This window comes from Rhinolophus ferrumequinum, chromosome 7, assembly GCF_004115265.2.
Source record: "Rhinolophus ferrumequinum isolate MPI-CBG mRhiFer1 chromosome 7, mRhiFer1_v1.p, whole genome shotgun sequence".
Lineage (NCBI taxonomy): Eukaryota > Metazoa > Chordata > Mammalia > Chiroptera > Rhinolophidae > Rhinolophus > Rhinolophus ferrumequinum.
In genome coordinates, this window is record NC_046290.1 from 76143903 (window position 1) to 76170528 (window position 26626).

Below are 26626 nucleotides of genomic sequence, written 5' to 3' on the forward strand. Positions count from 1 at the left end.
ATGTCCTGAGATCCTCTGAATTTAAATTTACACTCCTTGTAATGAAGTACCAGCAAGAAGGAAATAAATAAGAGTTGAGTATACTTAAATCACTTCCTTATAAGCAGTTTGGTTCTAAAATAATGAAAAGACATAATAATAATAGCTTACCTTTATTGTGCATTGACAGCTGTTACTCCATTTTAATCCTTATAGAAACACCATTGCACAGAGGAGAAACCCAAGATTTAGAGAAGTTAAACTTTTGTTCAATGATGTTATAGTAGAATAATGCCCCCAATCCCCGTCAAAGATGTCCATATCCTCATCCCCAGAAACTATGAATATGTTACCTTATATGACAAAATGGACTTTGCAGGTGTGATTAAATTAAGGATTTGAGATGGGGAGATTACCCTGGATTTTCCGGTTGGGTACCATATAATCAGGAGTCTTGATAAGAGGGAGGCAGGAGGGCCAAAGAAGGAGAAGGAGACATGACAACTGAATCAGAGGTCAGAAAGGGAAAGAGATTTGAAAATTCCATGCTGCTGGCTATAAAAATGGAGGCTGGAGCCATGAGCCAAGGAATTCAGGTGGCCTCTAGAAGCTAGTAAAACAAGAAAACAGATTTTCCCCTAGAGTCTCCACAAGGAATACAACCTTGCTGACCCATTTTAGACTTTTGACCTCTAGAAATGTAAAAGAATAAGTTGTGTTGTTTTAAGCTACTAAATTTGTGGTAATTTGTTACACAGCAGCAGTAGGAAACTAGTAGAAGCATGTAATAAATATTTATTGAGATCCTACCATGTGGTGCTGGGATATACAGTTGTATCATAACTAAGTGTCCACACTAATATTCCAGCTTGCGTTCTTGTCTGGAATTAAACAGAAGCAGAACCCAACCCCAGGCCTATCCATCTTGTGAGCCAGTGCGCTTAGTACTGTACTGCTACCCTCACCATGCCAAGCTCAAAGCACATGGCCAGGCCTGTGCCCATTTTTATTCTAATAAAGGGATCTAATGAATCTTACTCCTAACTGGATGCTGATAAATGAACAGAAAGCATCTTTTCTCATTTGTAGGGACCTGGCAGATTCTCTTCTTTCTGAGGGCCATTGTGGTATTTTCTGCAAAGAAGGATTTTCCCCTCCAAGAACATTTCTAGACATTTGATTCTCAAGTCTTTCCCTGCGTATGGGGTGCTTGTTAAAACATCCCACTTCCAGTGTTCTTATTCCATACGTCTGGGTGGGGCCTGAGGGCAGGCACTTTCACACCTCAGGTAATTCTGAGAGAGGCACACCAGAGACCTCATTTGAGAAATACTCTTTTATATAAAACTGTAGAAGAGCCCTTGCTTTCTGACTTCTCAGAGACATACTTCCAGCATTCCAGTTACGTTAGTTCTAGCAAGGTTTGGAGCAGACGTTCTTTTCCTGACTGCACACATTTTGCAATGACATTAGGAAGTATCTGAGTCCCACACTGACTAATAATAGGAGTCGTGTTGCTCTGTATTTTCTTTGTGGTACGGTAATAGTACGAGAGTTCTCTCTCTTTTTAGTATTATATAATATTAATAGTAATTAATAGTACTACTGATTCCATTGCCTTTTTCAAGTCATGTTCAAGTCACGAGAATGTTGAAATAGTCAACATTCTCAGGCATACTCCAGTAGGATTGGATTTTTTTTTAAATGTAATTTAAATTCAATTACAGATTGTTTTACTGAAATTGCCATTTATTGGTTTGTGGTTTAAGAAATTTCTTCTAAGTGACAGCTCAGAGGCCAACTTCATTTCACTGAAAACAGCAGATATTTATAGTATTTCATTGAACCATAGAATTTATTGCTGCAAAGTGCACCCTTGAAATTGTCCAACCCAGGCCCGTTATTTTGCAAATGAGGAAAATGAGACTTGAAGGAGGGAAATGACTTGCCTAAAACTATACAAGTAGTTAAGAGGCAGATGTGAGACTAGCAACTGCTTTCCTGAGTCCTGGTCTATTCAGAAGCTCAGTGGCTATCATTTTATTCATAAATACTCTTACAGCACTTTCGTGGCTTCCAGTGTGAGTTAATTTTTTATAGTGGATAATCTGGACAAGACAAATTAAAAATACTTATGTTTTTGTTTTGCTATTTTTCCCTTTGAAGAAATAAATTCAAGATCTCTTCCATAATGACCCGAACTTTTTCCCCTAGTAATTCATTATTCAAAACAAGATCTCTAAGGACTTTTAAAAATGTTTGTGGATCTCTACTTTGTGAGTTTTACCCTGATACCTCTCCCATTTAAATAAAAACAATATTTGGGGGAGTCTGAATGAGTTCTGGAGCACCGCTAACCTCACTGTGTTTTAATGTACCGCTGAGCGCGCCATATCCAGCCCTTACCCCAAATCCTGTCTGCCTTAGGCACTATAAAATGGTTTCACACAACTGACTCAAGTGAAGTTCTTTGAACAGTTGTTAGGGCAGGAAACTCAACACCCCAGAATAGTGACAACAGAGGTGGTAGTTAACAGCTGGGGGGATTGTGCCGCTGGCCACAAGCGGCTGGTGTGGGTCCAGCTCTCAGGTTACCGTTGCTGTGATTTGGATCCAGGACAAAGGCCTGGACCTGTGAACGCCTTATTCAGTGTGAAACTCAGAGACACTCATCCCCCAGTCTAATGAGTGTGACCAAAAGACCCTGGCAGTCTTCCTATTTGCTAGCGTCTTCTGGCCTGAACGTCTTTCCCCTGCCAGTGAAGAAGCAAGAGGAAAGCAGTGCTGACAAGCCAGGCATCGGATTATATATCCAGCAACGGGGTAGCAAAAGGCTGGAGGGCATACTCTTCCTATTAAAAGAGAAGGGAGAAGGGGCATAGGGCACAGTGTGGCTAACACTGATCTGACTTTACCTCTGTCCTGAGGAAGTCACGCGTCTAAAACCAAAGCGTACTTCTGGTTTCAGCTCCAACATGTATAGCAACCATACCCAGAGGTTATCTTGACAAGAAACAGAGCAGGAAATTGAAGTGGAGGAGGGAGTTCTCATTGTGTCTCTTGGCAGCAGGGCTGACAACAGTCAGAGGTGGAGGTAGTAATTTTGTGGGAGAGGCTTAAGATAAGTGTTGTGTGTTTTCACATGTCTTTTACAGATTTTCAGTTCAGGCATGTGAAAAATTGGGTTGGCCCTTACATTTATTGTTGCCTTGAATTCCAGCCCATCTGGGACAAAGTAGTCTTGTTTGATTACATCCCGCTGCAAAATTAGTTCAATGTCTTTTTTCTTCCTCCAGAACACAGCTTTTCTTTGTAGCAAGTCATTCATTCACTATTTATTCTTTTGACAAATAATTATTTCTATATACTGGCATTTGCTAGGTGCTTGGGATATGGTGGTGATTACAGCTGCTTTCATAAGCTTAAGGTCTTGCGGGGGAAGCAGACAAGCAAATAAGTCATAACAATAAAGTGTATTGAGTGTTGCGATAAAGGGAGTCAAGGGATAAGTAGCTGAAGCTCCAGTCCTGTCTTCTTCCACACCTGTAACACGGGGGTGATAAAACACATGTCTACCTCTACATGAGGCCCAGATGAGGTGAGGTGGTTCAAATGCTCTAAGTTTAATACCTTTAGTTGTCAAATCCCCTACTGGAATAATTTAATTGCTGCAGAGAATGATTTATAAAAACAGCCCTCTTACTTTGAGAGCGCAGGTTCTGGTTCCAGGAGATACAAGAGGCTGGCCAGGCATCACCCACCACACGCTAAACAAAGGCTCTGTGCCAGCCTCGGTGAATGGGCTACACCCTGTGAAAGCCCTGCCCAGAGCAGACTGCAGGGGCACAGGCTGGGGACCCAAATGCAAAGCCCAGAAGGGCGGTGACCATTAGGCCTCAGCTCACCAGGAACCTCTGCCTCTGCCCCCACCCCCGCACCGTTATTCCGCTGGCTTCCTGCCTTCTGCTCCGTGCTTTCCATAGTTGTAGTCTTATATTTGTGTGATCATTTTGATCAGTCCACGTCCCCTCTGGTATACAGTGTGCTCCACTAGGACAAAGCCCAGGGCTGTTTTGCTCACCACTGTATGCCCCAGACCCAGCCCTGCACCGGCAAATAGTGCTGCTCAATCAATATTGCCTGAATGAATGACAGAATGTGTGTGACTTACTTTGACTTATGCCCTTTGGAAAATATCACTTTTCTGGCTGAACAATAGTTGTCACTTGACATTTCTCAATAATGAAATCCCTGTAAGACTGGTCCTGGGAGAGACTACAAACAAGCTGAGACGGTTACCAGCGGTGAAAGGTCAGGTTGAAAGGGGCCAGGACAGTCACCCAGGGACCCTGTCAAGTGCCTAGAGCAGGAAATTCTAGAAAGAGTCTCACAGCCTACCTCTGGCTGGGAAACATTTTCCGGAATGAGGGAGACGCATCCTTCTGAAAACAAGGCATTCGGTGCCCTGCAGTGTTTGGAGAGGCAGCCGAACTCAGCACGCGTAGGTGAGGGCGTCCCTTCTTGAGGGGGCCTTGCCAGAGTCTCCAGTGTGTTCTGCAAGGAAATAGTAAATGCTGACCCTCACCTTCTGTGTCTGTTTGTATGCCCTGGTTGTTTGCAGTAGGTTTAATGGGAAGGGGGAAATGGGAATATGTCTTGAGTGTATGGGTTTTTCCCTTGGTGCCTTCTGACTTCCACAGTGGCTGTAAATTCCAAAATCCAAACACAAGAAGCCTCGTCAGGCAGCAGTGACCCATTTGGCCTCCACCCAATGTCCACATGAAGAATATCCTGGGCAAAGAACAGTGACAGCAGAGTAGTGGGAAAAACAACAATCATTCTCTCAGTTTTCAACTACATATAACTAACTACTAATGGTTAAAGCACTATAAGCTAATCGTATTTTTTGACCTCCAAAAAAACAATCTGAAAATCAGTATTTCCTATGATATATATGATATACAAAATAAATATTATCTATGACTTAAGATATTCTGGACTGCTGTCCAATTAGTTGCTCTCCATTATTATATTAAACTTTTGAGTGTTCCAATCTTTCCTATTATGGAGTAAAGGGAGACTAGAAGAAATAGAATTTACTGTATACTTTTGTCTCTGTAAGAAGCTGTATATTCTGTATATCATAAAAGATAATGCCAAAGTAGTCTGTAGATATTGTAAAGAGAGCATATACAGCGCAGAATATTGGAACCTTTGGTTCAGATCAACGTTCTAGGGATGAACAGAAGGTTGAAGGGAAATTGAGGGTAGTCAACTGGCTCCCATATGTTTTTACCAAACTGGGGCAATGACAGCAGAATCATTGACAAATGAGCCCTTCAGGAGACAACTGCTTAATGAGAAACTGCTACTGAAGAGGAAGTGGTGGTGATTTAGAGGCACAGTGAATTAGGGAAAGGGGCAATGAACCAGGAGAAATAGAGCTAAAATTAGAACAGGTTGGGGTGGGGGAGTGGGGGCCTTAAAGGCAAAAATCATGTCCGTTATGGTTCTTTTCAAACTTCCTCTAGTGAAAAACTAAGATGACTATCAACGTCCGTAAGATTTATTTACTCAAGAATATCAGAATCAACTTCACCTTTCCCCTGAAAGAGGCAATGCATTAAACCTCTGCCCTATACGTTTTAACCAGGAGAGAGACTAGACCAGGTCCCCTATTATACCATTTTAAGCCTGATGATGTTTTTCTTCATGGCACGAAATAGGAGTTTTCATTTGAAATTTACATATGTGGCTATATGATGGTCGTTCTCCGCCATTAAACTACAAGTCCCCTTATCACACAGATTTTGCCTTTTTTGTTTTTGCTAGTCATTGGTTCCTAGTGTCAAGTACATTGCCTGACACAAAGGAGACATTCATGTATGAACTAAATGAATGAACGAGGTACCCTGATTATCCTTCACCTTTTTCTCTTCTTTTCATCTTCCTTTCCTACTCAGTATTTTCTGAGTTTCCTCTATGTTGTTTCATTTCGTTTCATTTTCAGATCAAAACAAAAATCCATCTGAACTCTTCAGTACAATGGGTTCTTTCGGTCAACAGCTCTACATAAAGCTAGGGGTAGCCACCTTTGCCTCCAAACGACTTGTGTCTGTCACATAAAACAAAGATTGAACCTTAACGATCCCTAAACGAACAATTCCTGGGAGTGGTAGTATGTGCCATGGTTCAGTGCAGACGATGGAGCAGACTGCTTGCATTTGACTTGTACTTGGGTAACTTACTCAATGTATGATCCTACATGAGTTGCTTAACCGTTCCGAGTTTTAGTTCCCTCAACTGTAAAATGAGGATAAAAATGAAATCAACCACCAAAGGGTTATTCTAGTAATTAAATGGCTTACTATAGTGAAGCACTTAAGATGGTGTCTGTACACGGACAGCACTGTAAAGTACCAGCTATTGTGAACTCAATGATCACAAATCTAAATGAGGACTTTTCTGCCACTGACCCACAATTTGCACCCCAAAACTGGACAAAGGGAGCCCCGTCCCCTGCTGCCTGTCCCTGCTCATTGTCTGTCCCAGTCTTCTTCCCCTGCTATCCAAGCAGCAGGAATGTCTGCTCTGGATTAGGTGGATGGGGCAGTGGTCCTGGGGGCTGTACTGTGTTTCCCCGAAAATAAGACCTAGCCAGACCATCAGCTCTAATGCGCCTTTCAGAGCAAAAATTAAGATAAGACACAGTCTTATTTTGATATAAGATCATGTATAGTATAATATAATATAATATATAATACTGGGTCTAATATAATATAACATAATACCGGGTCTAATATAATATAATATAATATAATATAATACCGGGTCTTATATTAATTTTTGCTCCAAAAGACCCATTAGAGCTGATGGTCTGGCTAGGTCTTATTTTCTGGGAAACACGGTTAGAAGGTGGAAGGAACCCAGTGAAAATCAGAGCTCAATGGCCAATTGTTATTCCAGGGCAGAGATTTCTTTGTCTCCATTCTTGGCTTTCAGGCAGCGTGGCCTAAGGCATTGCCCTGAATCTCCAGGGAGGCAGTCTGTGCCTAGGAAACACAGCATCATTCCAAGAGCTCTCCTCTCCTAAAGCTGCCGTTCCAAAACACCAGAGTCATGTGGTTGAATTCCTATGTCACTGGGAAAAAGGAATGCTTTATAACTTTACTTCAAGCATCCAAATCTTTCTCTCCAAATGTGGGGGGAGGTGAGGTTTCTGTGACAGGCAGCTCAGCAGGCAGAAATGGTTGGGGCCTCAGCAGGGAGAAGAGGCGAGAAGATGCCCAGAGCAACTCAGAGGCCGAGGTCACCGCACCCACCAGGCACTGCTTGCAAGCGGGCCTGTCTGACAGAAACACGAAAGGGTGGATGCACTGTCAATATTTCTGTACTTTGCTCTTCAGACGACCAAAGAAATCAGAATGACAGGCAGAGTCCCCTGGTGGGGGAAAAGCAGCTCTTAGCAACCTAGATTAGAGGGTTGAGAGTGGGGAGGGATACGGACGAGTCATCCTAGGCACGCTTCGCTTTGTCCAGGATGTGGGAAGAAGTCGGAAACAGGCACAACTCCAGCATGCCTCCAAATGGATGTCCCCTGAGGCTTGAAAAGGACAGATGGATGGGACCAGCAGAGTGCACAAAGCCACCTCACAGCTTTCTGGGCCAGGGTCTGTGACTGCAGAGATGGAAACTGATTTGTCAGGGACCCCAGGCGGTGCTCAACTCAGAGACCAGGAAGCAAAAGTGTGGGGAGAGGGTGAATGAGGCTGAGATCATCTGTGTATGGATTTATACAGGGAAGAGAAAGCTGTCGGGGTTTTGCATTCTAGGCCAATTTTGGGGGCTGCGGCTCAGGGGGCTGTGCCAGAAAATGGCGACAAAAGGACAAGGAAAGCCCAAAACTGTGTACGTCGGCTCACAAACCCTAGAGCAGGGAGTGCTAAAGATCTTTCTTGTGTTTGCTACATGGAATGAAACTTAAACAATTACGGAACCTCCTTTTTCACAGCTCTATGTTTCTGGAAGTTGACTCAAAATTTCCAGTTTATGGGAAATGAGGAAAAGGGAGTGTTTATCATCACTTTCCCTACCATTTCTCCCTTCTCTGGGCCAGATTTCAAAACACTGATATAATTCTCACCTTTGAAATTAGCCTGATTTTAAATTTCTTACTGAGTTTAATTTTTTTTTTTTAAGTTTCCATTTAGATAAACCTTTTCCACCAATGGAATGTCTAATGAAAGATGCAGGGGCTCTAAGTTGGAAACATTTTCTTAACAGTTATCCCTCTTCAGAGGAAGGAGAAAATACTTAAAACACTGGAAATTTTAATATTCAATTTGTTTTTCCAAAGCTGCAAAATAATTAAGACTCCAAAGCAAAAAAATCTTGGGGAGGGACCCTTACATTTTATTGAAATGGAAAAATAAATTGAAGAGAAGCTTTGATTTTCATGGTACCCCTGGGTGCTACCAATACTACTCTAATACTGCTATAAATACTCCAGTACTACTTGCTGTCAATGCTACTTTTAATATCCCTGTTAAAGTTATTTTAATTGTTATGCAAATACTCGAAAGCCATACTTCAGCAACCATGTACATTTAGGGCTTCTAGATCTTCTAAGCCAAAAACTCTCATTTTATTAATACTAATGCATTACATTGACACAGCATCTTCCAGTTTTTCACAGTACTTTGAGACACATTGTCTCACAATTATGTCTCAAAATGGTCTTCTGAGACAGACAAAGCAAGCATTATCAGTTTTGTTTTTGATTTTAACTAGCTTATTTCTTGAAAAATACACTCATACATATGGTAACAGATCCAAGTAGAAGAGCGTAAATTGAAAGTTAAATCTCTCTTAACCTGTTGCCCTCCCCCCCCAAGTCCCCTCCCGAGATTTAACAACTGTTAAGGGTTTCTCTATGTCCTGTTAGAAAGTGTAATGCACACACTAGCACAATTCCATCTTTGTGTACCCTTAAAACATGAACTCCCTCATGGCAGCAAGGTCTTCCCTGGTTTGTGCCTTGCTCTTTCCAATTAACCATGTATCTTGAAGATCTTGAATAAGAACATACAGAGCTCTGCCTCACTCTTTTGTAGTCTGTGTAGCTGGTCCCCTAAAGATGGGTATTTAGGTTATGTCCAGGCTTTTCTGTTACAAGCAATGCTACAATGAGCAAAATTAGCAAAAAGTTGCATCGTGAGTACTTGGTGTTTTTCATGTATAAGAAGTCAGTTAATTCTCACAACTATCCAATGACATAGAAAGGATCATTATTCCAGTTTAGAGATGAGAAAATAGGCAGAGAGATGTTAAGTAATTTGTCCAAAGTCATATAGGTATCAGTGGTGGGGCACTGATTTGAATACAGACAGTCTGGCTCCAGGACCCAACCTCTTAACCAAACACACTGTACTGCCTGTCTGTGTTTTCCATTTGTGATTAGATCTGAGAAGCCAGGAAACACTTTACAGCTGGGAAAACTGAGACCAAAAGGGTTCGTGCCCACTGTCACACAGCCGGGTAATGGCTGAATGGGACTGGAAAGCAGCTCTCCCAACTCCCAGACCCTTGCTCATTCCCTTACCCTTGGTGACAGCATATGCCTTCAGGATGTTGTCTCTTTGAGTTCCTGAGAAGTTCTGAACACTTCAGATGGGAGTGGAGAGTCCACATTGAGCAGAGGTTCAGGAGGGCAGTGACAGAGGGCCATCATCAGTGACTCTATTCCTCAGAGTCTGTCTAACACTCAGATTCTACACTATATACTACAGTGAAGGCAAATGTTACCACGGAATATCCTTACTGTAAAAATATACTTTTTGAGTTTCAAGTTTAGGGGTAAATTTCGCCACATTTTATTGAACGTTACCACTCATTTTTTGGCTATTACAGCAAAGAAAAATGTATTCAATCATGGACATTTAGACTAAAGAAAGTATGCCCAGTGTAATCCTACAGGACTCTTCATCTACTACAGAGAAAATGGCATGGAACCAACATTCTCCCCCTTGTTTGGGAATTGCACAGCTGTACTCTGTCTCTGAAATCATCTTCCAAAGTGCTGGGCAGCACTTGAGAGTTGTGAGCAAAACTATCTTCAAGCACCCCTTGAAGTTAAATAGTTGAAGAATCTCCCTCAGATCCTCACACTCCCCTGGTCCTGGCCCCACCTGATTGTGAATGCCTTAGGCCAGAAGCCTCCTAAATACCATCAGTACAGCCTTTCACCATCAGAAGACCTCATGTTGCCTAGCGCTTTATTGTCTTCCAATCACCTCGCCACTTACATGTCCTGTGATCCCCATCGCCACCCTATGAGAGCAGGTACTGCACCTTCACACGTTTTGTATCCCCTTCACCAAGACAGGGCTTGATCCACAGTGGAAGCTCTGCAGATGTTTGTTGAATCCTTCCCTGTTTGTGTGTTGTCCTAAAATTCCCCACGCCCCTAGCCCCGCATTGTCCTAGCCATTGCCTAGGGAGCCTGAGCTCTTCCAGCAGCTTGGCAGGCTTCATGGAGAACCAGGCTCCCTGCCTTTGCTGCCAAAAAAAAAAAAAAAAAAAAAAAAAAAAAAAAAAAAAAAAAAAAAAAAAAAAGACTTGAGTCTGGTTTCTGGGTGACATATTTAGTTTTTGTAAACTTGTTCTTTATTCATTCATCAGTTGTGCAGCTACTGTGTGCCAGGTGTATTGACAGGCAGCGGGTGTATAGAGATGAATGAGAGAGGCAGAAAGTTAGTCTCCACAAGGAGTACACATATACATATATAATCACAAATCCAATGAGAGACTACTGTACTATATATACAGAGGGTGCCAAAAACATGCAGACACATTTTAAGACAGGAAAAAACTATATGAAATTGTAATAATATATACAGATAACAAAAGATGAATACAAGTCACATTTGACTTCTGCAGTTACAAGTGGTGCTCAAAGTGGTTACCATCACCTCTAGGCACTTCTGATTACGGCGAACTACTGCTTGAGCAACGTTGACCAAAGTGTCCACTTGTATCACTGCGCATGCCATCTCAATTTCTTCCTGAAGTACCACCAATGTAGCTGGTTTTCTATGGTCACCACATCCTTTAAGGTCCCTGTAGATAGAAGTCAAGGGTGTTAAGTCAGGAGAATGTTCTCGAGTTTCAAATACCACTTCAAAATGGTCTTGCGCTCCTCGAAAGACAACCGTGCTTCCACCATTTTCTTTGACTGTCCTGCCTGTCACATGGTGACACTATCACTCATTTGATTAACACCATCTTTTGAGCGAACGTCATACTACACGTTGCTACCGTAATTCAGTTCAACTTCGAAAAGTAGTACATAGATAACATCTCTTAAAATATGTATACATTTTTTTGGCTCTCAAGGTACCAAAAAAATGTATACAAGTGGTATACATTTATATACAAGTGTATACATTACGCTGATGGTAACCACTTTGAGCACCTATTGTAATTGCAGAAGTCAAACGTGACTTGTATTCACCTCTTCTTATTGATATATATTGTGTATTACAATTTTAATAGTTTTTTTCCTTTCTTAAAATGTATATATATATATATATATTTTTTTTTTTTGGCACCTTCTGTGTGTGTGTGTGTGTGTGTGTGTGTGTGTGTGTACTGTACGATGAGAGAGACCAGCAAAGGAGATGTAGTTGAGATTGGGTGATCAGGAAAGTCATCTCTGAAGAAATGATATTTAAGTTCAGATCTAAAGGAGGAAGGGTAAACTCTGCTACTTGCACAGTAGGGGGAAGAACAGGCCAGAAGAGGGAACAGCATGTACAAAGTCACCAATGCAAGGAAAAGTTTGGAGTAGGAGATGCTTCCAGTGCCCCAAGTTACATCCCCTCAGCCCTCCTCTGTTTCAGCCAGAGCCATGGTGGACAGTCCCTGGGAGCTCATACTCCAGTCCAGCTGGCAGACGCCCACTTCCAGCCTCTGAGCATCTTTCTGCTTTCTGATAATGCCACACGTGTAGTGAGCAAGTACAGAGGTATTAATCCCACCCCCTCAGGCAACCCTCAGCTGTGGAGGACAAGAGCTGGTAGACAGATGGCCCAGCCTCCCCTCCTTTAGGTTAACATCTCTGGGAGGCATTCTGTGTACTTCTGAGGAAGTCTCAGCCCTGTTGCCCAGCACAGCAATCTCAAAAAATGCCCTCATACTGTTTTATTTCCCCTTCTTTTCTTTCTCACTCTTCTCATGCCCTCACTCCTTCTGGATCACCCCCGTCTTTCACCTAAGTCATTTCAAAGGAACTCAATCTAAGATACATATACGTATATGTTAAAGGAACTGAAAAAAAGAGTCTGAAAGGGAAGGAGCAAGGAAGAGAGTACAGCAAGATGATGCTGGAATTGTAGGTTGGGGGCAGACTATGCAGAGTGGTGAGCCAGAAAGAGAATATTATACTACATGCTTGTGTATAGTAGATGCTCAAAGCAGGAGGCTTTACCAGTAATCCAGGCAACAAGACGGTGGCTTGTACTATAATGTTAGCAGAGGTGATGAAAAGAGGGACAAGATGGGATGTATTTTAAAAGTAGAATGCTCCACACTTGCTAATGGATTGGGTTAGATAAAGGGTGGGGATCAAGGATTATCTGTCCTGAGTAACTGGGTGGATGGTGGTAAACATCTGAGAATGGAAAGACAGAGGAAGGAACAGGGCAGGAAAATCAAGAGTGTAATTTTGTACTCATAAAATCTGAGATGTCTGTGTGACATCCAAGTGGAAAACGTCAAGTATGCATTTGGATCTATGAGTCAGGAGCTCAAGGGAATGGTCAGAAATGTAGATTTGGGGGGTCATCTGTTTATATGTGGTTTGTAAACCGAGAGGTTGGATGAGTTCACATGGAGAGATCGCATAGTCAGAGAAGAGAAGAAGGCCTGTCATGGAGCTTTGCGGAACCCCAACATTTGGGATGTAGGTACAGAAAGAAGAGGCAGCAAATGAAGTTAAAAAGAAGCCACCAGAAATACAGGAGGCTCGTGGTACCACATGAGCCAAGGAAGGAGGAGAGTGTTTCAGAAAGGAGGGGGTGGTTGACTGTTTTGAACGCTGCTCAGAAGTGAGTTAATCTGAAGACATAGAACTGTTATCATCTCTCATATCTTTCATTAGTGTTAAATCACCCCCAGGCCAGGCATCCCAAGTGTAATATAGTTACCCCTAAAAACAAGCAGATGACTTAAGACAGTAACTAAATACTTTGTCTGGTTGATCCTTAGACCTGTGTGCCTGCATCTGACTGGGCCTCTCTCTTCCTATCTCTCTCCTCCGTCTATATTCCCTTTCCAGTCCACTATACTTCTGGCTCTGGTCCAGGTTCTTAAGTTCTCCTAGCCCCAAGGAAGCTATCAAATTAGTTTTCTAGTGTGATGTATTAATTTTCTAGGGCTGCCATAACAAATACCACATGTATGACTTAACCGAAATTTAAATCACCACCCTGGAGGATAGCAGTCCAAGTTCAAGGTGTCAACCTAGTGGATTTCATTCTGAGGCCTTTTCTTGCCTTATAGATTGCTGTTTTCTCCTTGTCTTCATACAGCCCTCCTCTGTGTGCGCCTATGTCTTCATCCCCTTTTATTGGACACAAGTCATATTGAACTAGAGCCCAACCTCACAGTGAGCTCATTTAACTTTAATTACTTCTTTAAAGACCCTGTCTCCAAATATAGTCAAATTCTGAGGTGCTGGGGGTTAGGACTTCTATATGTAAATTTTCAGGGGGCATAATTGAGCCCTGAACGGGTATATTCTTCTCTTAGATCTTAACCATGATTTAAGAATCTTACCATACCATACACCTACCATTCCTGGAAGTCCATGTCACAGAGCTATATAATTACTTGATTTCTAAACTCTCTCTCTCTTAACTTTCTGTTTGTCTTTTATTTATTGCTTTCCTCTTTCATGTAACCTTTGAGCTTTCTTTGTTTTGCTGTTACTATAATCACTCAGGTTTGAGCTGCTGCACCGTTGGCCTCTGAACACAGTGATTCATCAGGGATACACGGACTGGTCCCATGAAAATCCACTGAGATCTCAGGGCCTTTCTTCACTGAAATTGAGTGCTCCGGGCCATAGGAGTTTAGCTTTCTATAAGTAGTCCAATTCTTCAGTTTAGATTAGCCAGCGATGGTTCATTCCATGTCTCCCTGAAAATAAGACCTAACCAGAAAATAAGTCCTAGTATGATTTTTCAGGATGACATCCCCTGAACATAAGCCCTAATGCATCTTTTGGAGCAAAAATTAGTACAAGACCTGGTCTTATTTTCTGGGAAACACTCTAAGACTGTATTGGTGGTGGGAAAAACCTGTTTATTTCATGGCCATCCCCTGAGAAGATAGGATCATGTAATTAGAGAAGTTGAAAGGGTCCACACCTTGCAGCCAGATTTCAGAATAATCAGAGACGCTCTCTGTCTCCTAAGCCACCCCAAGTACCTGCAACTAAATTCCCTTGAGTTATATTATTCTTATTAGGTCACTCCTCTTTTCAAAAGTTTTCAACCTCTCTTTCTTGCTTATTTCGTCTAGTCTTGTTCTTTTTAAAGTCTTCCATAAGCCATCTCTACCATACCACCATCCACATGATAAAACACGCTCCCCACCGGTGCAGCCCTTTCTCCTCATGGCTATGGAAGTTGACCTTGCCTCTTTCCACCTGCCCCTACCCTATAGTCCTTACTCAGAATGCCCTTGTGGCAAGCCCCACCCCTCCACTGAGCTCTGCCTGCCACTCAACTCCAGGCTTCACATTATTCTCTCTTTTCAAATCCCAGAGCCGTTGATAACTACTTATAATTTAACCTTTGACTTCACCTTGATTTTTTAATCCCATTCTGTGCATTAGTCTGAACTCTATGTCCAAACTATAAAGTTCTCTCTAGTGCCTGCCACTGACCTAGGACAAGCCGTTACTACCTGTCACTAGAACTTGTAATAGCTATTAATTGGTATGATATAATTCCTTCCCTACTTAGTCATCCTTCAGAAGCTCTCAGGATAAAGTTCATTCTCTTATCATGTTCCAGCTTTGCCTTCCTTTCTGGCTTCATCTCCCACCCTTTCTCCTCTCCCACCCCCACCACAGAGCTTTGACCCCAGTCACACAGGGCCCCTTGTTCCCTGAACTTGTCAGGCTAATTCATACCTCTCAGGTGCCATTACCTAGAATGTGCTTCCATGCCTCATTCACCTAACAAATCTCCATTCATTTTTTTAGACTTATCTAGAGTGAAACCTTCTCCAGGAAGTCTTCCCTCATTTAGATGCCCCTCGTCTGTGCCTCCAAAGCAGCCTACTCCTACCACTCCCAGCACTACGTGGCCTTTTGTGAAAGTGCTGGTTTGTTTCAGGAGCAGGGGCTATGTCTTTCTGGACTGGTATCCCCAGTGCCCGGTATTGCTACTGGTGCATCATAATAATAAAATAAATGTTTATTAAATGATTAAAAGAATTAATGAATTATTGGTGTTCTGCCTGCTATCTCTCTCTCCTTCTTCTAATGTATCCTGCATATTTGGTGCAACCTTCCTAATAAAAACATCTTCCCTACTCATTAATGGCTGATCCTAGCTAACAAAATCCAGCATCTTCGATTTAGAATTCAAGATCGTTGGCTGTCTGATCCCTAATCTGCATACACCCCAGTTCTACTTGCTATTTTGTAAGAGTGTCTCCTATGCTTTGCAAACCCTGGTTATTGATCCAAACCTGAATAGTTGGCCTGGAGTGATATCATTTTGTTCCCCCCCCACCCCATGTTCTATCAACATCCAACCCATTCTCTAGGCCTCAGATCAAATCCCATCTCCTCCATAAAAACATTCCCATATTTACCCTCTGCTTGAGTCATACTTAATCTCTCACTTCCTCTACTTGTATATCGTTTGATATCTCATAGTATTCATTTCTGTTTGGTTTATTGAGGGGTTTGTGTGTGTATGTGTGTCCCACTAGATCATGAGCTCCTAGATGATAAGGCCCCCACAGCACCTAGAACATAGTTCAGGCTCAGTAAACAGACTATAATGAGAACCTTTTTGTTAGAAGAAGCCCTGAGTTCCGGCTGGCTTCTATGCCAGGGTCAGCTGCTTACAACCTTGAGCAGTTCCCATAACTTTTGTTGGTCTCCCTTGCTTCATCTCTAAAATAATATTAATCATATCAGGGATGCTGTGAAAATTAATTATTTTTCATTTTGAAAGTGCCTTGAGATCTTTAGAGATTGGCATTTCTTTCTCTGTGGCATCTTTCTCGCTATAAATTGCAATTCTTTTAAAAGAAACATACAAAGGAGAGGCATGGACTGTTCAAAGAACAATGTTTTTCAGAACCTGAAATAATTACATCCTGAGTTTCAGACAAGGTTGTCTTTTACCGTTGTAGTAAATGACGGAGGATTTAAGAAACCTGCTTTTCCTACCAGTGACTTTAAAGTGATTGCAGTATTTATGCTGAATTTTGAAAAGATGAGTAAGGATTCTATCACGCAGAGAACAGATTTCCCTGAGGGAAGAAATAAATGAATAAAACGTTTAAAACATACCAGATGTAAATGACCTTTACAGAAACAAGTCTGCTGGTCAAGGCTATTGGTAGAAACACTTACTTGAGTAATTTGTTCATTTCAAGACACTCAAGACATATCCAAAGTAAGGGCAAAGGGAGCAAAGTCACTGATATAATCACTCACCTTTCATATACATTAACTCAGTCTTCACAGTACTCCCGTGAGATACTCAGGGCAGGTCTTACTAAACCTGTTTTATGGTTGAGGAAATTGCAAGCCAGTGTGGTTATGCAACTTGTCCAAGGCTGCTCCGTAAGTAGTGGAGCCAGGATGCAACCCCATCTTTTGCAAAATCCAGTCCAGGGCTCCTCCCACTCACCTCCCTACATCTCCGCCCTCGTGCTCCAAGCACTGTGCACAGGACACAAGGCTGCTTGAAGATACGCTGGGAGGGCAAGGAGGATGGGGACTTCAGAGAACTTCCTACACAGCTTCGAGTCCCTCTTCTTAACCAGGTCTCTGACTCACTCTGTGTAGGGCTACACCTTTTCCCAGATGCTAGTGCTTTCTCCGTGGATTGATGCCTTTTAGTTTTCTGCCCCCTTCACCTCAGTCAGGACTTCCCTCTCCTCCCATCAACGGGCTGCTGTGTGGCAGAAACTTGAAAGTTCTGATCAGGGAGATTGTTAGTGGTGCCAACACGCCCAGCACACAAAGGGTAGCATCTGGGGGAATCCCAAGTTTGCACCCAGAGCAGCGTCCCCCGCTGTTCTCTGAAGAGAGGAGTGGCACCCAGAGATTGCAGCTCCTACAGTCTGAGGGGACACCCTGAAAAATGGTCATGATCCAGACACGACCCTCCGAAGTTTGCATCCCCTCTATCCACACCCCTCCTCTGAGAGCAGAAGTGAGTGAACCAGAGAGGCAGGAGTTGAGCCTCTGAGTCTGGAGACACGCTTCCATCCTAAAGATGGAAAGGCATTCATTTCCCATGGTTTGTGCTCTCTCTCCCCTGGGCTCCCACAGTACTTTTCTAGGTCTTGCAACATTCCTCACCTTGGGCCTTGGGTTCTTGTTCTCTGTTGTCATGTCTTATCTCTGCTATTGGATCATAAGTTTATTGAACGCAGGGAAAATGTTTACCGTCGTGATAACAATAATGGGAAGCGCTGTGTATTGAACACTGAGTGGTAGGTATGGTGCTGGGCACTTTACATATCAGGTGTAATGCGCCTGTGCAACAGCCTTAGGAAACAGGTAGCGTTATTTTCATCCCAATTTTATAGCTGATAAGATAGGGAAGTGGAGGATTTATTTGCACTACATGTCATATCTGATAATCATCAAAGCCGAGACCAAGAGAGAGGTCTGTTATTATCCTTCTCTGTAACCCCTGAATGACCTAGTAGGACAATATAGTGTTCATTGAGTTACAGTAGGACCTAGAAGCATACTTAATAGGATGTCATAAATATTTACTTGATATAAGTAAATTGCTGTATAATTTAATTTGGAAGGCCCATAATAACAGCTGACATTTTCGTCGCTAGGACCTGTGCTAAGTGGACTATGCTCGATATCTGTCTCAATGTACAAGGCACTTAATATCTCTCCCTATCTCCTTGCCTCCCTCTTCTTCTCCCCCTCCCCCAAAGAGAAACGTCTTTCTTTATTTTCCTTTCAATTTATTTATCAAAGAATCTGGGTCACTCATCTTGTAGAGTTTCCCCCACTCTGGATTTTGTAGATTATATTGTATACTCCCCATAACAATTATATGATTAATCTTATAAGGTAGGTAATATTGTTAGGCCCATTTGGCAGGTGAGAAAAACATGGCTCAGAAGGATGAAAGTTTTGCTTAAGGTGACATAGGAAGTGGTAAGTGAGGACACAGCTCCGGGTCTCACTGACTCCAAGGCCTATCTCCGGACCACCAGGTTCAGACGGCCTGACGTGGGCATCTGCCAAACGGATGTCAATCTCTCTGCTGTAATTCCTCTCACCACTCAGCCGGAGATACAAATGTTAAAGTAGAATAGTGCATATATATTCAATTGCAAGTTTTAGGATGATCATAACTAATATTCAATGTTTGACTGAAGAAGCATAGCACACACAATTCCCTAAAATGACAAACATAGAAATTAGTCTTTAATAAATCAAAGACATCACAATTTTATCATGGGTAGTCAATTTACAGAGTTGTGTTGTGTTTTTTTTTTTTTTTACAAAGTTCTTTAACTCACAAGTTTAAAAGGTCAAATACATAAGTAAGTTCAGAAAGGATTTAGATAAAATACTAGCTCCATAATGGTTTCTGAAAGGAAGTCAAGGATGTTTATGATTAATATCCTCTCTTTAAAAATTGTAAATGAAAGTAACAAACATTTATTATTGAACGCTTGGAAAAAATTTAAAGTACAAAGAAAATAAAAGTCACGTACCATGGTCTTCCCAAGCGCCTCACTTGTGGAGGCCGACATGGGAAGAGCAGCCAGTGTCCTCCCCAGTGTGTGGCTGCAGAGCTGGGTTTAGCCTGCAGGTGGCAAAGGTCTGATTTCTAGTGTGGAATCGCTAGAGAATTTTTCAGAAATGGTAGAGTGTATGCTCACAGACACTGGCGGGAGGCATACATTTGGGATAAGAAATAAAGTAATGCTAATGCGGTAAAAGTCACAAAACATGGAATTAAAATCTGAGAAAGACACCAATAATAACATATGAACATTGATACTAGTCAGGATGACAGGAAAAAAATGAAGAATGGAAGAGGAGAAGGCATGTGGGTTTATATTTCAGGTGAGTTCCATTGACCCTTCAATCACTTGCATTTTTAATGACAGAGGTTTTGACCTGTGTCATAGGAGGTCAGGACACAAGATGAAGTGGGACATAGAAACTGAGCCACAGATCATTTCTAAAACGATAAAAGAGTTCACCTTTTCCAAAGATGCCAAATCAGGGGTTAACAATGCCACAACGCAGGCTGTACACCAACTACTCCCCGTGCTTGCCACTGCCTGTCCATCCTGGCCGTGACCTTGCCAGGTCCTCACTTTTGTCACCCGTTCACTACAGCGTACCTGGGCTCCTCTAGGGAGGTTTCCACTACAGTTGACTATACATCTGAGTTTAGAACCTTGCTTCTCAAAGTGTGGTCCCTGGACCAGCAGTGTCAACATCCTCTGGGGACTTACTGGGACTGTAGAACCTCAGGCCCGAGCCCAAACCTGAATCTGGACCTGCATTTTTAACAACATCCTCAGCTGTGTCCTCGGCTCCTCTTGATGATGATTCCGGACTCATGGTCCTGGCAGTCTTTGGAAAACATCATTCCATTTCTTGGGTCCAGACTTTGGGGGTCCCCCTTTCCACATGGTCACCCCAACCTCGCCTGGACATACTAACAAAACATTTTCTAGGACTCTCATGCTGGAGATGTGGCAATGAACAAAACAGACAACATTCCCTATACTTATGGAACTTACATTCTGGAGAAGGGAGATAGACTGATTTTAAAAAATTAAAAAGGGAAAAATAAAGGGAAAAAAAACAAAAAAACTAGCTTTCTGCAAGGTCAACTCTACCCAGGAACCGAGGTCAGGGCTGGCGTCCTATGTGTAAAGATCTGCCTCTGGCCTGATGTACACCCCCACCCCCTCTCTCTGCTTGCTAGGGAAAGAAAACGACCTGGCAGACCCCAAAGCTAAGACCTGACATAAATGATCAGTGTTCACCAGTTCCCAGGGCAGATGGAAACAGTTTGACATTGCCCTGCAACTGGCCCTTCTCCAAACCCAATTCCTCCTGGAGATAGTCACATTTTTAAAGGTAACCACATGCACATCTGTAATGTAACCTGTGGTGCTTATTATGGTATTTAATGAATGGGGTGTAACATATCAGAGTTTTATAGAGAGACCTAATAAGCAGGCCTAGTTTTCTTTCCTTGTTTTTTTTTTTTTTTCCAGTTGTAAGACTGCTCTACAGGCTGCTTTGCTGCCCTCTCTTAGGTCATTTCCATATGCAGAGAGCCACAAACGGAGGAGGCGAGGCAGGCTGTGTTCTTTCTTAGGAGTCAACGGTGACAGCAGGCTACGCTCCTAAGATGCCACCACCTAGTTCGTCTGATTTTTAAATTGGGACTTATCACACTTCATATTTAGAAGTCTTATCATTGTTACTTTTGTTCAGGCAAAATAATCCACCAAAAACTAATTTGGAGATTTTTCTGTCAAGAGAGAAAAAGAAAAGCAAGCTACAGTGAAATGGGGCTGAGTAGGAATGGGAAGGAAGCGAGGGGAAATTTTTTCAGCAACACAAGTGAAGTCTTAGCCCAGAAGCCTCACTTCAGCCAGAATGAAAGAACGGTTTCTTTCTCCTTCATAACCCCAGCCCAATTTACTTTAAAAAATTCTGCAGCTTGGTATGTTTACAGAAATCCACCCAGACATGTGTAGTTATATTTCTTTCTTCCAGAAAGATTTCGATTTTATGGTTTCAAAAAGTATATAATGTCTAGGTCTAAATGAAATCGCTATTTACATTTCTTTAGTTCTCCTAATCTTTGTCCACAGATACACATACTTTTTACATGATTCTTATCATCAAATATATATGATTTTGTGTTCCACATTTTTAACTGTGTGTTTCTACTGGAGATTTTTTCAAGTCTTCAGCTATGCCTTGGGATTCTATTCTCCAGTTCTTACATTTTAAAATAAAAGATTTTGATTTTAAAGTGATTTAAGTTATAAAAATTGAGTTGTAAGAGTTGCTTAAAGTGGAATATCTGCCTTAGCTTCTAGAGTAAGAGACTCTAACCTTATCAAGTCATAATCTCCCTAGTTATCTTCTGCCTTTTGCTCCATGTCCTTCATGCAGTATTTCTAAAAATGAAATGCCAATGGAAACTTTATAAGAGAAAACTATTTCTTAAGAGATTTCAAACAGAAAATTGAGACAATGAACCTAGTGATAGAGACCAAGTCATTCCAATCAGCTTGAATCAGAGGGAGTGATCCTGTGGTTTTGGTGACCGAGGGATTTGACAACCAAGAGAATCCAAGAGCATTTTTCGAAGCAGGTGGGAAAACGGAGAAGTTCTTGGAGACAGCATCAAAACCTTTTTTTGTCTAGAACTTGTTAAAGTACTTCTATCAATTAAGAGCATTAACCGCCCCACATTGTTCTGTTTACAGATAAAAACGGGAAGAGGAAGGACATACAGAACAAATTACCTCTTCACTGTTGTTAAGGAAATTAAAATGACAAAAGATGCCACAGGTTCCCTGTGACTGGTGTATAATGGAAAGGAGTAAAAAGCAAAATCGAACATATTATGCCATATTTAAGACAAAAGAATTAATGTGAAAGTTGTTTAATATGGTGATTTTTACACTGTATTAAAAAAAAAAAAAGGAGAGCAAAACATAGTTTGAAAGCCAGCCCCAAATTTACCAAAAAGAACCAAACTAGGACATGGAAAAACCGAATGTAATTGTATTGATTATATACTGCAGCTTAACAGATTACCCCAAAACTTAGTGGCTTCAAAGAAACATTTATTTTCACAGTTTTCTTGTATCTGGGAGCAGCTTAGCAGAGTGGTTCTGGCTCGGGGTTTTCCATGTAAAGACTTGACTGGAGCTGGAGTATCTTCTTCCAAACTCACTCATGTGGTTGTGGTCTGGAGGCTTTAGTTTCTGGCTGGCTGGTCACAGAACAATCATGTGGATCTCTCCGTTGGCTGCTGAGTGTCCTTATGGTAGGGTAGTTGGCTTACCTCAGAGTGAATGAAAAGAGAGAGAGAGAGAAAGAGAGAGAGAGAAAGGGAGGAGGAGGAGGAGGAGGAGGAGGAGGAGTTAGGATGCCTTCCACAGGTCTTTACTTCCACAGTATTCTATTAATTAGAAGACAGTCACCAAGTCCAACCCACATTCAAGGGGAGGGGAATTCTCCTCTGCCTTCAAGGGGGAGGATATCAAAGAATTTGTGGACACATTTTTAAACCACAGTACAATCAGCTTTTAAAACTGTAGAGAGTGGGGTGTATGGAGGGATGGCGACAGGTACAGCTTCTAGAACAGAGCAAAAAAGCTAGATACACAGGAAAGCTCAGCTCCTTATCTCACTGCCCCCCCCCCCCAGAAACTTAAGAAGACAATCAACAAAATCCTGAAGATTCTCACCAGTGCTCCCAAATTTGGAGAGAAACGTGAGGAGTTATCTCTTTCATCTTCTGCGAAACAGTGGAAATGGATGTGGAGAGAAAGGCGTAAAATAGAGAAGGGAGCAATGGTGCTGACTCTCTCTGGAGAGCATGGAAAGCTCCAGAGTTCCAGGTAAAATTAGGGAAACAATCTAAAACCCAAAGGTATCTACCAACACTCCCTCAGCATTCACAATTACCACGATTTCTTCTCTGACTTCCAATAACAAGCACCTACAATTCTCTGAGGATGTTTTTGGTTTTGAGGATTTTGTTTTGTTTTGTTTTGTTTTACCAGCAGAGCCAATTGGCCTCTTGTGGGGGCAGGCAGGAAGTACTGGTGAGTTAATGGCTTCTCCCAGCAAAGCTCAACCAATGACTGGCAAACAATGGAATGAATATTCAGTTCCTCCATCTCAATTATGCTAACTCTATTATGCTGTCTCCCAGAGTTCTCTGGTGGGATTGAGCTCCTATTACTTACACACGTAACCTACTCCATAGCATACCCTTTACTGGCTTCCATCCTTTCCCTTCCTCAGTTTTCCACTTTCCTACCAGTGCTCCCTGGGGTCACCTCCCAAATAAACTACTTCCCCTCATTTCCTTGCCTTAGCTACTGCTTCTGTGGAAACCCAACCTATGAACCACTGAAAAGAGTAATATCTACACCCAAATGAGAGGTATGAATCCTGGCATGGAACAATGAACAAAATTCTAGAAGAGAGAGTAAAGTCCAGGTAGTGTCAAAGATAACATACCCACCTTAATAGAATGATTCCATTTTTATAAAAGTACTCCTCTCTCGCTCTCCATCCAGCCATCCAGCCAACCAGTCATCTATCCATCCATATCTTGGTCACCTATTATAGACACACATAGAAAGATGTCCAAAATCATGCCCTTCTAATGTTAAGTTTAATTATCTCTAGATGGTACAACCTGAGGTGTTTTTAATCTTTAAACTTGTCCTTTTCTACAATGTACACGTTCTTTATAAGCATGTGCCATTTTTACAAAAGCAATAGTGAGTTTTTGTCTTTACAAAACAAAGACAAGAAACAAATACGGTACGCCAAAAAATAAGGGTGGTTCATTCTAGATCATGTGACTATGACGACTGTAATTTTCTCTTATGACTTTTTGTATTTTTAGTGAGAAACTATTTTCTCTTCCTCATCCCAATCAAATCAGTCATGAGTTTTTAAACTGAAAAAATACAGTGTTGATGAAAGACAGCAAAATAGGCAATTTTATATATTACAAGGCAGGTAAGAGGATACTTTAAAGCAGTGAATTGATAAATTGGCAAAAGCTTTCAGGACGGTAAATTAACAATATAAATCAGAGTCCTTAAAAATATCAGTGCTTTACAAAGGAACAAAACAAACAGACAAACAAAAATTCATAGACAAAGACAACAATTTGATGGTTACCAGAGGGTAAAGGGGGGAAATGCGGATGGTCGAAGAGGGAAAAGGGGGTCAAATATATGGTGAGGGACGGAGACTTGACTTTGGGTGGTGAATGCAATATACAGATGTATAATACATATACAGATATAATACAATATACAGATGTTGTATTATAGAAATGTACACTTGAAACCTATATAATTTTACTAACCAATGTCACCCCAATAAATTTAATTTAAAAAAATATGCGAAGAAGCAATATATGTAACAAAAGATGAATACAAGTCGTGTGTACATTTTTTTGGCACCCCCAGTATATCTGTGCTTTGGCCCATTAATTCTGCTTGTATGTTTTTAGCCGAAGGCAGCTTCCTAAAGCTTGATCGGAGCATTAGAATCACCTGGGCCCCTCCAAAGACATCTGAATCAATATCTGATTCAGACTGAGATCTGGGAATTTTGCATTAACAAGTTCTCCTGATAATTCTTATACACATTAAAGCTTAAGCCCTACAGGCCTGGGCCAATGAGAGAATCATTCATTAAAGCTTATTGACTCCCTTCTAAGGATCAGGCTCTATTCCGTGCACTGGGGACACAGCTATAATAATACAGAAAAAGTTTTTGTGCTCATGGAGCCTATTTTTTTACTAAAAAGCGTTATATAAATGTATTTATTACAGTATTATTTATGATAAAAATAAGAAGTAAAGGAAACACTCAATGATATTTCAAAGAATGGCATGAGCTGTTCACCATCTGTTGTCAAATGAAAGTAGCTATGATCCCTTTTTTCGAATGTACATATGTATTGATAAAAAGACTAAAGGAAATATTTATATATACATAAATATATATATATATTAATCTTAGTTATTTCTGGAAAACATGATTATAGTTTTTTTTTCCTTCTTTATACTTTGTGGTGTTTTCTAAATTCCTAGACTAAACATGAATTACTGTCAATTAAAAGAAAATATGTTTTAAAAAGTTGATTTAGACATCAGAGCAAATGAGAAATTTCCAATGCTAGGTCTGTCTTTTAAAATATATGTTTTGAGTTAATAATATCAATATGTAGTTACTTTCATTTATGAATTAAACCTTAGAACTTTTGATTCCATTTTGGGAACTGTTCGCTATCAATTTCAGTCTTAAGGAGATGAGCTTTCAAATTCTCTGAAAGGAAGGCGTGTGACTAGTAGATGAACCCTACGTGCTTTCCAGTTCCAACAAACGGAGAGCTCAAGAAGATTCTTAACTTTTCTTGTAAATTTTGAATCTTTATTTTTTTTTCTGGATTTCAAATATAATACATAATTGTCATGTACAAATACTAGATATAGAATATAGAAAATATTAGATATAGAATATAGAAAATTAGCCATAATTTCAGATCTCCCCCCTCCCTAAGAAAATCACCTTAAAGGATTTGGTTATGTTCTTTGAGTTTATTTTTCCATGCATTTTTTACACACACACACACACACACACACACACACACACACACACAGTTTTGGATCTTGCTGTTTCCCCTTACCAAATATTTTAGCTATCTTCCCATGTCATCTTATAGAAACCAATTTTATCTTTGTGATGGTTGTATATATTACATCAGATGGACATATGTTGCTTTATTTTAGAAATTCCTCCCATTTAATCTGTCACATTATATTTTATAACTGATTACTGCTGATATGTAAGAAACCTACTGATTTGGCATGCTTATAGTTATACCTGGTTCCTTAGACCTCTACAGGTTTTACCTTTGATTGTCTTAAATTTTCTCAAAAGACAATCATATCATGCAGTGATCATGACATTTTTGTATTTTCATTGCTAATACTTTTCATCCTGTTTCTTCCTATTGTCTTATGCTTTGACTAAGCTTTCCAGAGAGTGGCAAATATCACCAAGCGTGGCTGTATGTGTAATTTAGGTAAAAGTTGATCTTTTGGGTTCTGGAATTACTGAGAGAGCTAAGTTATCTAATTAACCTGTGTAGAATGTGTCTATTCTCAAGCACCACATTGCTTTCTCTTAACCTGATAAGGCACCTTGGAGATTGGAGAGTTCAAGGTGGACATTTTTCATTGCAGACAGCAGAGGCAGAATGAGGAGGCCATGGGCGCACTTTTGTAGATGTATTCATTTGCAGTTTCCAGCCTCAGCCACAGTCCTGTTTAATTCCCAATATCCTATTTCTGCTGCCTTCTATCACAGGAGAAGGAAACAAATTAGGAAGCCTCAGGTTCTGCTGTTTTCACACCTGTTCTATCCGCAGACACCTCTACTCCCAGCTGGTCAGTGGTAATTTAGGAAGGGAGAGCTGCTGCATCAAGTAAGTTAGAGGTCTTACTTGGATACCTAGCGTCTCTCCAGGTGTTTGTGGGAAGGAAACTAAACCTAAAGCATTTGGTAGAATTACTGATATTATTAAGCCTACCTAGATACTTG